Below are 12,587 nucleotides of genomic sequence, written 5' to 3'. Positions count from 1 at the left end.
GGAAGAAGTAATAGGTCCATAAGCTGTATGCAAGGCAAGAAAGATAAGGAAATGGAGGTGATAACAGAATACCTAAAACAGCAATCTGATTTGCACAACATGTTCAACTATAGGTTTTCCTGGTTTAGCATATGTGTGGACCTCATTGTTGGTAAAATGTAATTTATGGCTTAACAATAACCTTCACAACTGTAGCTTATACACTAAATCATAGTTAGGCAAAATATGTTTTGCATATGCAAATCTAGTCAAAAGCTTCACACAATAAACAGAAGCCAAAAACCACATAACTTAGCATGATGCATGAACTCAGCATGATCTATCAGGCAGCCTGCCTAGGAGAGGTAGTGATATAAGAAAAACAATGGTTCCTCTAGGAATCATAAAGTTCCTTCTGTCATTTTTAACTTTAAATTTCACCAGATCACTTGGGAGAACAGTCAACAAGAAAGGTGGAAATACCAAACAAGTGATAAGTTGAATTGATCTATTACACATTAGATCAACAGGCCAACCAATCCAACTCTGGCACATCAATCAGATCATACAGTAGCCTAGTTAGAGGTTGAGAGTTGAAATCAAGAATACATATATGTCAACAGTACAAAGAACACAGGGAGAAACAAGAACTGTCCCTTTGGATCAATCATTATGTGGCATATATAATTTCTAATATCCAAACAACATGTGTAGAATGTAATTATATCTGTATAGTGTCTTAATAGCTCAAGTATTTCAAATAACAATATATACATTTTCTGTCTCTTATCTTTCCCAGTTGCATAATTGTCATCTGTCAATTGTCCACAACCTCAAAGGCATTTGAATCTGGCTCTTAAAAAGAACTTTAATTGTGATGGGGAGATTAATGAATTTATATAATTGGCTGGTTCCCCTCTGGAATAATTAAACTGAATTTATCTAGATTTAGGAATAAGACCTTTCTTATTCTGATAATCAATGTCCAGGAGCCATTCTCTAATTACTTTCTTAGTCTGAATAAATTCAAAAAAGCTGTGAGAAGTCAAAAGAAAAGCCACAGGAAGGGAGAGTTTTTTAAACCATGTAGTTTATCACATAGGATGTATGGAATCAATGGAAGCCGCTGGAATATAGTGGCACTTGACCCAGTAATTAATAATTACTAACCAAGCTCTTAACCTACTTTTGGATATGCATTTTGAGACATGGAACAGAATTCTGATCAACTTAGTTTGCATCATTTCCATTTACCCATAATTTGGGCAAGGACTTAGCTGGGAACCATAAAGCAGCTGAGCCGGAGATTTAGCTGTTAATAGTTTTACAGCCACAGGGATATCTTCTTTTTTAGTGTGAAAGAACTTTAGAATGGCTAAAATATTCACGCCATGACCTCATGTCTTGAAGATCAAACCTAAGTATTCAAAAAACATTCTCCTGCTCAGTTCCTTGGTCATCTATTATCCAGTGGAGACTCCTAAATGTTTTATCAAAGACTGTTATTTTGGTCTTTTAATGGTAACCAATCAGAAGTTGATATTCCCTGCAGTAGCACACTAAGGTGTTAAGAATGTGGTTAAGGCCAGCTGCAGTGGGGAAATAATGATTGCATGAAGTAATAAAGGGACGTTCACATGTGCAATTCTGAGGGGATAAAAGCTTGGGTTTTAAGAGTTCTTTAGCACTGATTACATGATACATTAAATAGGGTAGGAACAATGATACATCCATGCCCAACATTTCTCTGTGCTGAAATTAGCTTAGATGGTAGATCCTGAATCTGTGTTTGAGAAATAGTAATCTCAAGACAGTACTAAAACATTTGAGTTTTGCCCATAGGAGAGGCCTTGAAATTAAATCAAATGCCAATTTAAAATCAGCAAATGTCAGGTGTGAAAAACCAGATCCACATGTGAAGAGTTCAATAAAGAGTACTTTATTGTTCATGCCTATTTTACAGGAATCTTCCTAGACTGATGATTGAACCTGGGCTAGACTAGATCAATGGCATTCAAGGGTGTGTGTGAGAGACCTTGGCCTCTTGACCTACGTAAAGATTCCAGACTAATTTCTGGCTTGACCTAATCTGGCGTTAGGTATTTGTGCATTGCATTGTTTAAACAATTTACAAGCAGAGTAGAGCTCTTTTAGCCATCACATACTCATGTTCTATACCATCTCCTAGTTCTATAATTTATAATTATTTTAGATTATTTGGCAACCTGTTTTGTAGGTCTGATTAAAAGAAAACTAGTTTTTAAGATGATGTGATTCCATAGAATTTATCAGAGTTCCATGTAACTTCTTCATCTCTGGAAAACTGTACTCAAAAGTTATCCTACCCATAGAAATAAAAGCACAAACTTTATATGTCAAATGGAATAGAAAAGTGTTTTTCTTTTTAGGAATCTCCTATATAGACATACTACCTATGCTTTGGGTTAGGTGGGTAACTGTTAAGAACTTCTATTTGGTTTTGCAGACCAGTTCCTCCTAATATTCTGATTGGAAACATGAGACCTAGCATGGCATAATGATTAATGTGCTGGATGAAGAGTATAAAGACACAGGTTCTAGTCCTCCCTTAGGCATGGAAGCCAGTTGGATGACCTTGGCATAGTCACTCCCTCTCATCCCAATCAATGTCAGGCATTGCATTAAGCTGGTTTACTCACTACATCATGCACGGATAAGCTTCACTGAAAGAACTAAATGGGCACAATGCAAGTCAAGCAATCTGTGCAACCAAGCAAGAAACACACTAAGAAAAAGAACAACCCTGTTTTGATTGGAAGAATTTCTTAGATATTAACACTTTTAAAGACTGAGAATGCAGTCAGTGTATGTAAAATGATATGCTTATTTTCTTTGTAGTATTATATTTTTGTGATATGGAAAATGATAAGAAACTTAAAATAGTTTTTAAAGAAAATGCCTTCCCTCACCAGCTCTACATGGGAAATTTAATACAATTATATGCCTAGCTGAATCTACCCTTTGATGAGGGTTCAATTGAACCCATCCTGCATGTGCTGTTACACTGTGATATTCAAAAAAGTCTAATCTTTCCTCTGTCATCCTATATTCCAGGTTGGCCTGAGGAATTTTAAGACCGTTTTCTTCTCTTAGATATGAAAATTCCCTGTTGCAGTAAAATAAGGCAATATAATCAAATCACAACTTTTTGCTTTTTCAGAATAATATGAACAAGCCTTTTCTATAAAGATCTATCAGTCTAACTGTTAAAACCCAAAGTCAGAGTTTCATTATTCTCCATAACAAGCACGAAGTTCAGAAGTGGTGTCCATGTGAAAACAAAGGTAGAGAGAGTAACAGAGAGAGTCAGAAGTCAATGTTTCTTTTGTTTTCTTATCTTTCCTCACTTTTCCTTCCCCTTTCCCTCTCTCACTGCTTTCCTATTTACTTTGTATTTTGTATTTTACATTACTTTATAATGCAATAAAAATGTTAACGATGATTAAATAAAGAACCGAAAAAAATAGATATGAAAATTTATACAAGTGGACTTGTAACATTTTGTGTTATAGCCCTGCATGTGCATAAACAATTGGTCTCAAGCTTATGTTAGTTAATTACTTGATATTTGTATCTAATAATTCTCGTAGATGCTGTGATTTATATACAACTTTTAAATTTTAATAGGATGATCTATGCTTTTTGGTCAAATCCTTTTATAAATTGAATATTTACTTCTCCTTTTTGACTGAGATACAACTTTTATTCAAGAATTTTAGTTGCACTGTCGTATCACTTATTTGTTTAATAATAACATATTTGTACACTTGGTTTTATTGCACCCTTTCTCTCTACCATTTTTTAAAATTTGGATTGATAATTGACTGACATAAATAAATTAATCTTATAGAAAAATACTTGGGCTTTAAGAAAACTTCACCAAAATGCAAGCATTCTTGGATAAATTACAATATTATTTTTTTAAAAAGATATAGGAATCTTGAATTGTTTTATAGATAACAATACCTTTTGATATAATGGTGGATAGCAATATGAGTTATATCTGCAAGACCTGGTGTATTATAGTTTAAGATGGTAAAACACTAAAGGATTTTTACTATTATGGTTTACATTGAGTCTTTGACATATTTCCAATAATTACCTGAAATGACAAAATCCAGAAAAGTGTAAAGTAATGACAATCTTGGACATAATGAAAACCAGAAAAAGGAAATAGATCACTTCTGTGTTAAGAAGACATGACATCCAACAAGACAAGCTGTCTTTCACTAGATTCTATGAACCTATATAAAAATGGCCCCATAGAAGAGATCAGGTAACACTGAAAAAATTCTTTCAAAAAGCAGCAGAAAATATTATATTGAAGGGACTAAACCTTAGTAGGAAAGAGCATAACTGTTGGGGGCAATATGCTGACTCTGTAAACCGTGTAGAGAGGGCTGTAAAAGCACTATGAAGCAGCATATAAGTCTAAGTGCTAGTGCTATTGCTAATAACTACAGTGTTTCCCTGAAAATAAGACAGGGTCTTATTTTCTTTTGCCCCCCCCCCCAAATAAGACAAGGTCTTGTTTTCTTTTGACCCCCGAAATAAGTGCTTGGCCTTATTTTCGGGGAGGTCTTATTATTTTTGAGGCGCAGGAGGCAGTGAGCGTGGTCACCTCATGGCTGCTGCTGTGTTGCAATATTTTCAGGGAGAGCTTATTTTCAGGAGAGGGCTTATTTGAGCCCATGCGCTCAAAAGCCCGATTGGGCTTATTATCCCGAGGTCTTATTTTCAGGAAAACAGGGTATAAATACACATGCTAGCAATTTCCAATCTTAAGTAGTAGAAATAAATAATAGAAAAATGAGGAACTGATATTCGAGTAAACAGATGTTGTGGTAATAAACAAGAAAGCTATTTCCAGCGCACAACATAAATGAATTTAGTTTTCTAGCAAAATACAGCCGCAGTTAAGCTTCTTTCCAGACCTAATTATGTTATAAGTAGACTGTGCTTCAAGCAATTAAGAGAGACAAATAGTATTGGTAGTAAGCGGATGTTGGACAGGAGATTGTCCACATGGACATTTGTTTGTGCACCTATTACAAAAACAAAACTGAGTGAAATTAATATTTGGCTTAAGACTCATGTAAAAATTGAAATTCTTTTCAGAGTAATTAAGAAACTTCATATTGCATCATGCAATTTCTCTCTTACACAAAGAACAGAATGTTTCCCCCATTCAAATTCTATGTTATCAAATACGGTTTATTATAACTTTGATTCTGAAACCTTGTTACACACATTATATAATATCCTACAATTTATTAATGGTATCTAAACACAATATAGAAAAGCAAGGACAAGTTATTGACTTCTCAATTAATTTGCCAGCAAACTCCTGCAGCAAACATCAGTGCTACACTTTTTTTTTTCAATTTGTGGAAATATAGCAAAACATAATAGGTACTGTATTAGAGTTCTGAGGTTCAGCAAGCTTCATGTCATGCAACAATCTTAACAACTGTCCACTACAGTATAAAAAAGATTTTATATTGCATAAAAAGATGCAATTTCAGTAAACTACTAATGTTTGTAGCCTGCTACCAAGGATTACAATATTAAAACAGAGTTCTACGCTATCCATTACATTTACTTTCATTAATTTTTATTGAGAAAATTTGGTTTCTCAAATGTTAATTATATCAGACCATGATTCATTTTGCTAAAGAAAAATCTGTTTTTCTTATTTGTAGTTTTACATTACTGCAGATTCAGCAAGACATCTAAATAAAAATGCAGGTTTTTTTCTATTGGTGTTAGCATAAACGATTCCCTAAATTTTACACAAATTTTGCTATATCTGTTTAAATGGGAGAATAATTCCTGCTTTGCATGTGTCATCCTAGGCCCAATTTTCAATCCAGTTCCCAAAACAGGTAAGTGAACACACATCTTTTTTTTTTCATTTGCACTCTTTCCATCTAACACAGGGGAAAGCATCCACTGAAAAAATAGGGATTCAAATGACTAATTTCATATCCTATATCATATTCTATGATATGAATATGATATGATCCTATCCTATCATATTCATATGCAAGTGTATGAGGAAGAATTAGAATTAGAATTCCAGTTTTGAACATAAAGCTCAAGTTGTCCAGTAAGCATGCAACAAGAAGTGTTCTTACAAAAAATACTTGTTCAAGAGTGGTTGTTTAAACTTATCAAAATGTTTGCTTTCTAAAAAAGAAAACTAAGCATTAATCTATTTTCAGCTTTTTCAGGAAATATATTTAGCTCGCCAAGACTAAATTGTCAAATTTATTTTTAAGCTAGACATTCTGGGGAATTATTAATGCTTTTTCTCTGAATAGTCATTTTGAATCAAAAGCGCTTTAGGAATAGAAATATACAAGTTTTAATATACAGATAGTCCTCAACTTACAACAGTTCATTTAATGATTGTTCAAAGTTATAACAGCACTGAAAACAGTAACTTATGACCAGTTTTCACACCATTTGCAGTATCCCTATAGTCACATGATTAAGATTCAGGCACATGTCAACAGACTCATATTTATGATGGCCACAGGGCCCCGGGATCATTTGATCACCATTTGTGATTTTTTGAGAAGCAAAGCCAATAGGGAAGCCAGATTCACTTAACAATCATGTTACTAATGTAAGAACTGCAGATTCACTTAATAACTGTGGCAAGAAAGGTCATAAAATGGGCAAAATTCACTTACTAAGTTTGCTTAGCAGCAGAAATCTTGGACTCAATTGTAGTCATAAGTTTAGGACTACCTGCACTGCCTTCCAAATATTTCCACAGTTTAACCTAATTTACACTGGAGGATGCTAGTTGTTTAGCCAATCAAAATTAATTTTATTTTTAAACTCATTGTAAATGAATCTAGTTTAAAATTACCTCATTGCTCCACTAAATTACTGTATGTTTTGTAATATTTGCTTAGTATCATATTTCAGTCTGAAGTAACCAGATTGTCTAGAGTATTTTAAGCTTATATCATAATATAAGCTAATATATATTATTTCACTAAGAAATTGTGGGGCTAGCCATTAGATCTGTGTTATATGTGAATCACATCACTATAAATGTGTAAACTATGGATTAATGCAACATATGACTCACTCTCCTGGCTGCAATAAATGTTTCATCTAGGTGAGCGAGATTACTAAAAGAGGGCTGGAATGCTTTGCCCCCCCCCCCCCCCCCCCGACGGTTCATTCAGTTTCTATTTGAAGACAGAAATCGCATTCATCATGGAAAATAGATGAGTTCAGACAATAGTATGAAGGATTTCATCCATCTTCATCTACCAATCTGCTGTTTCCATTTTGAGCATAGATAATGCAAAAGTCCTTTTTATTTGTCTAATGTAAGATCCAAGGAATTGGTAGCAAAGTTTATAAAGGATTATGTCTTTCCTCTGCTACCAGCATGAGGTATCGTTATGTTAAACACACAGATAGTGAATTTTTGGACATATTATAAATATAGTAATTGCTGGTCTTGCATGAACAAACTTAACTTTCTAAATCAGTCTGTGATAAAGGGAAGATGCACCCTTCCTTCCATCTTCCTTTGTCATTTATGATGCATAAGTAAGTACTTAAAATCATAGGTTAAGGAAGAAACAAAATGGTTCACAATGGATGACAGACCAAAGGAAGAAGGCCTGGTTTCTATGCTTCATGAAGAAAAATGGCTCTTTCAGTAAATATATTGAAAATATCAAGAAATACATATCAGTCATCTTTATAAAAATGAACTGATCCAAGAGATTCAGGTGAAAAAGGAATAAAGCTTTAAACCACATGTGAATGATTTCAAGTATATGAATAAATCTCTAGAGAAGGCTTCATACCTAGCAACACACTCCAGAGTCCATTCAAATCAGTAGGGAGAAGACAAGGTGGATAGGTAATTCTGTAAAATTACCCTAGTGAAAATGTTGATAAATCCCCAATTATGACACCTGTTCTAGGATAAAAACAAATGCAAAATACAATACAATCACCAGTCAATATTTGCAAACTTTTCACACAAAACATTAATCCTCTTAAATTTTAAGTCTGTTATCAACCTGATAATTTTGAAATGCCAAAATTTATAATTGTTTAGAACAGTTCCCATCTTCTTCATTGAAATATGTTTAACATAATCACGTGAACACAAGGGTTAAGAGTATAATCATATCATTATCTAGTTTATTAAGATATTAAAAAATCCTGAAATGATCCAGATAACATTTATAATATTTTGGAAAATGTTATCAACGCTCTTGCCACATACCATGTAAGATTAATAATTACACTGTTGCAACAGACAACAGGTACTGATAAGTTAACACAAGTTTATTAGCAAACATTTACAAGTTAAACGCTTACATATTCAAAACGGCCAATATGAAAATAACACTGCATATAGAAATATCACATAAAACATGGCTTCCAAAAGTGCAATTTACCATTTTTGTTGCCCAAGTAGGCTTTCCCTTTATTCCCAACCATAAAAAAGTTCAGGTTTCTCACCAACATACTAGGCTTTAGTAAATAATTCTCTCTACTCAAAGAACAGGAAACAGTCTTATTTTTATATTCTAGCCTCAAACATTTGCATTTCAATTCTCCAGCTTATACCTATATGTGGGGTTTGCTGTCTCTGTAGGCCAGCTGTCTTTCTACACATACTCAACTCCTGCCCTTGTTTTATTACACTGGCTAGCACAGCTGCCAATCATTTCAGCTAATGCTCTTTCCTTTCTATTTCAGACACAGACCTTCTATTGTCACATCCGTATTACCAACTAGGCCTTTCAGCACCACCACCGCAAAAACAAGCTTCAATATTTCACCAACTATGGATCCAGCAATCGGGCTTATTCGTCTGCAAATTTCCTTAAAGCCATAATCTATTTTTCTTTCAGATGGCAGAGAGGAAGAGACATTGTTTTAGAGGTTGGAGTCCCCTCTTTTCCTTTACTTATTCCTAAATAGCCCTAAAGAGTTGCAGCAGCCTTCCATTTGTTTAAACCAGTTTCATCTCATGTCATTATTCCCTCAATTGCTTTGGGTTTTTTTTTTAGTATAAACTGATACTTAAAGGATATCTGTGCACTGGAGCCAAGGGTCTTTTGGGGGGAGGGCAGACCAAGTTACTTAATGAGCTTCCAAAACGTCAAGGAAAAGCTTCTCCCCCGCCCACCCCTTCTTCCCCTCCTCGCCCCTGCCACCCCAGCTCTTGTCAACAAGGACTGAGCACACGTCACTTCCTCCAGAACCTTCCCATAGCTTCCAGGAAGGCTCACCCGCCCCTTTTAGTGCAAAACATCCATCCTCTTTCGCAGACTCAAAAAACTTTTTCTTCTTAGGGACTCGGATGGTTCTTGCCACCCCCTCAAGAAGGCTCCTCGCTTCCCCTTTAAAAAAAGCCCCGCTTTCTGGATCCAATTCCGTCAGCTTTAAAGCTCCCCGGATCGTCATACACACCACCATATTTCTCCCTCTCTCACACACACAAACACACACACATACTACACACACACCCCTTCGTAAAGATCTAAGAGAACCTTGTACACAACCCTCCCCCGACGGCAATAGATCCCTTTCGAACGAATGGTCGCCAACCCCCGTTTCCTTCCGGTAGTGCTGGCAGCAGCCCCCACCTCGGAGTTTTCCCTTCCCCCCCCACCCCGCATCCCCTTCAGAATTCCTCACCAACCGCTCCACCCAATTCAAGTCTCCCCCCCCCCCACCTCTCCCGGCTGGCTGGGTCTGGCGTTCGTCCTCATTCCCCTCCCCTCCCACTCTTCCCCTGAGAACAACACCTCTCTTACTCTTCAGAGTAGTAATTCTCGCTTCCTCTTCTTCTTCCACAAACCCGCACTGACTACTACGCCCGGCCCTCGAATACAGCCCCCAACCTCCGCTCACCATCTGCTCCCCTGACCTCCACAACACCTATCATTTCTCCGCCTCCCCCCCCCCGGACACCCCGACCCAACGGTCGGGTTTCCTCGCTTCCTCCCCAGCTCCGGGATATCAGCGCCCGCTTCCTCCGCCTCTTATCCCCCCCCCCGCCGCCGCCGCCGCCTGCTCCCAGCAGACTCACTTCATTAACCCCGAGGAGCCCCGACCGTTTCCCTCCTTTCCTCGGTTGCCCTCCCGTCTGCCCCCAGGCCGGCCTCCGTTCCCCCCCCCCCGCCGCCTGATCGATCCTCCAGAGAGGGGGGGGGAACGGAGGAAGGGAGCGGAACAGCCCCGCCCGCGCCTCCCCCTCCCTTGCCCCCCCTTCCCCCGTACCTGTAACTGCAGCATCCCCGTCTCTGAGCTGCCGGCCTGGCTCTTTGTTTCCTGCCGCGGGCCGGACAGGAGAACTGGCTCCCCCCGCCTCCTTCTTCGCCTCCTCCTCCTTTTCCTCCTCCGCCTCCTTCTCACACTCATTGAAAGCAAACAAGCATCATGGCGGCGGCGACGACGGCACGGGGAGCGCCTAGGCCCGGCCCACATCGCTCGGCTCGGCCGCCCACTCCTCGCCGCGATTGGACGGCTGGCGCAGGGCAGGCTCAGCGGCCGGCTATGGCTACGCAGAGCCAGAGGGAAGCGGCCGGAGGACGGGCCTTTAGAGGGACGAAGCGGCGGCGGAGGAGAAGAAGAAGCCGCGTCGAAGAGGAGCGCTTGCAAGTCGAGGCATTGCCCGTCTCGGGAGAGAATTCCCCGGGTTGGGGGTGGGTGGGTGTCAGTGGGACCCGAATGGTTGGAGAGACTTCCTATCAAGAAATCTCAGGGCTGTGTTGAGTAGACTTGAAGCTATGGGCCTAAAGATGCATGGGCACTAATATTGGCCTACTCTAGCAAGCAAGAATCGTGTACGCGTAGTCCTCGACTTACAACAGTTCATTTAGTGACCATTCAAAGTTACAACTGCACTGAAAAAAGTAACTCGTGACCTTTTTTACAGTTACGCCCTTTGCAGCATTCCCATGATCACACGATCAAAATTCAGATGCTTGGCAACTGGTTCATACTTACGGCCGTTGCAGTGTCCCGAGGTCATGGGATCCTCTTTTACAATCTTCTGACAAGCAAAGTTAATGGGGAAACCAGATTGACTTAATAACTAGTTATTGACTTATCAATTGCAGCGATTCACTTAACAACTGTGGCAAGAATAGTCGTAAAATGGGGCAAAACTTACTTAACAAATGTCTCGCTTAGCAACAGAAAATGTGGGGCTCAGTTGTGGTTGTAAGCCGAGGGCTGCCTGTACTATGGTTGTCGTAATGGATGGTTTTAAAAAGACTGGCTAGGAAGATCAGTGACCATATTTCGTGGATTTACTTATTGGCAGCGTGCCTTAAACAGTGGGAAGTGAAGTGCCTGGGGTCTGTCATTCCTGCACCAAATCAGCATAGAACCTAATTATTTAAAGGTCTCTCTAGATATTAATTTTTATAAAAATCAATGAAGAAAGCCATGACAAACTCTAATTACTGTACATAAATCAAGAAAATTAAAACCAACAAAAGTACAGGTAATCCTCGACTTACAAGAGTTCATTTACTGACCGTTCAAAGTTATGGCACTGAAAAAAGTGGCATGTTTTTTTCATACCTATGACCATTGCAGTATCCCCATGGTCACATATTCAAAAGTCAGACACTTGGCAACTGACTCATATTTAGGATGGTTGCAAAGTCCTGAATCGTCCCCTTTTGTGATCTTCGGGCAAAAGAAGTCAATGCGGAAGCCACATTCACTTAACACCTGTTATTAACATCTGCAGTGATTCACTTAACTGTTTCAAGGAAGGTTGTTATGGGGCAAAATCATTTACATGTCTGCAGCAGAAATTTTGGGCTCAATTATGGTCGTAAATTAGGGACTACATTTACTTACTTAAGTTGGAAAAATATTAAACCATTAATTTGTTTTAATGTAACAGATGACTGTCTCAATGTTTATATCTTTCGTTTTAATATTTGGCTAAGCTATTTTTTAAAGAGAAAATGAATTTAAGAAGACTATAAAAATCAAATGTTGTAAATGCTTGGGGAATTGTTTTAAAAACCATGATTGCTACAACTTTTCATAAATAAAAAAATGAAACTAATTTTTATTATATTTAAAAAACATTACAGAAATATCGGGATTTCATAATTTACTTAATTATCACATACCGTAAAAATTATCAGGTCATTTGAATATTGCAAAGAAATTACATGCTATTTATTTAAGCCAGTAACTGGAAAAAAATCAGATCTTTTTTTAAAAAAAATAGGTCTGTTTAATTGTTTACATTATGCTACAACTAAATTCAATGGTAAGATCATTGGTTGTTGTTAGTCGTGAAGTCGTGTCCATCATGACCCCTTGGACAACGTTCCTCCAGGCCTTCCTGTCCTCTACCATCCCTTGGAGTCTATTTAAGCTCAAGGCTCACCTCACTCACAGATCAATGGTATGCAACATAATTTCTAGTTTTCTGAAGTTACAGGTTATAATATTCAGAATTTTGAAAATATTGAATTTATTTCATTAAAGCATTTTAGCTGGACCTTGCCATTAGAAAATGTAAAATATGAGATAGAATA

At 37.8% G+C, this 12,587-nt stretch overlaps 1 protein-coding gene across 4 annotated transcripts in view; it reads right to left on the bottom strand.

The window, feature by feature from the left end:
- Window positions 1–10,452, bottom strand: part of CNOT6 (CCR4-NOT transcription complex subunit 6) — a 51,220-nt gene extending 40,768 nt beyond the window's left edge. The window contains exons 1-2 of one of the 4 annotated variants that reach the window (XM_032209482.1): window positions 10,297–10,452; window positions 7,860–7,970 (exon numbers count right to left, since the gene is read on the bottom strand). The gene's annotated coding sequence lies outside the window, so the exon portion shown is untranslated. Of the gene's footprint in view, window positions 1–7,859; window positions 7,971–9,830; window positions 9,925–10,105; window positions 10,168–10,296 lie in introns of those variants that run through there. The other 3 variants (XM_032209481.1, XM_032209483.1, XM_032209480.1) reach the window with 3 other exon arrangements.
- Window positions 10,453–12,587: the final 2,135 nt, after the last annotated feature.

This window comes from Thamnophis elegans, chromosome 2 (genome assembly GCF_009769535.1).
Source record: "Thamnophis elegans isolate rThaEle1 chromosome 2, rThaEle1.pri, whole genome shotgun sequence".
NCBI classification, from domain to species: domain Eukaryota; kingdom Metazoa; phylum Chordata; class Lepidosauria; order Squamata; family Colubridae; genus Thamnophis; species Thamnophis elegans.
Note: the sequence above shows the minus strand (reverse complement) of the source record. Positions and strands in the feature narration are given on the sequence as shown.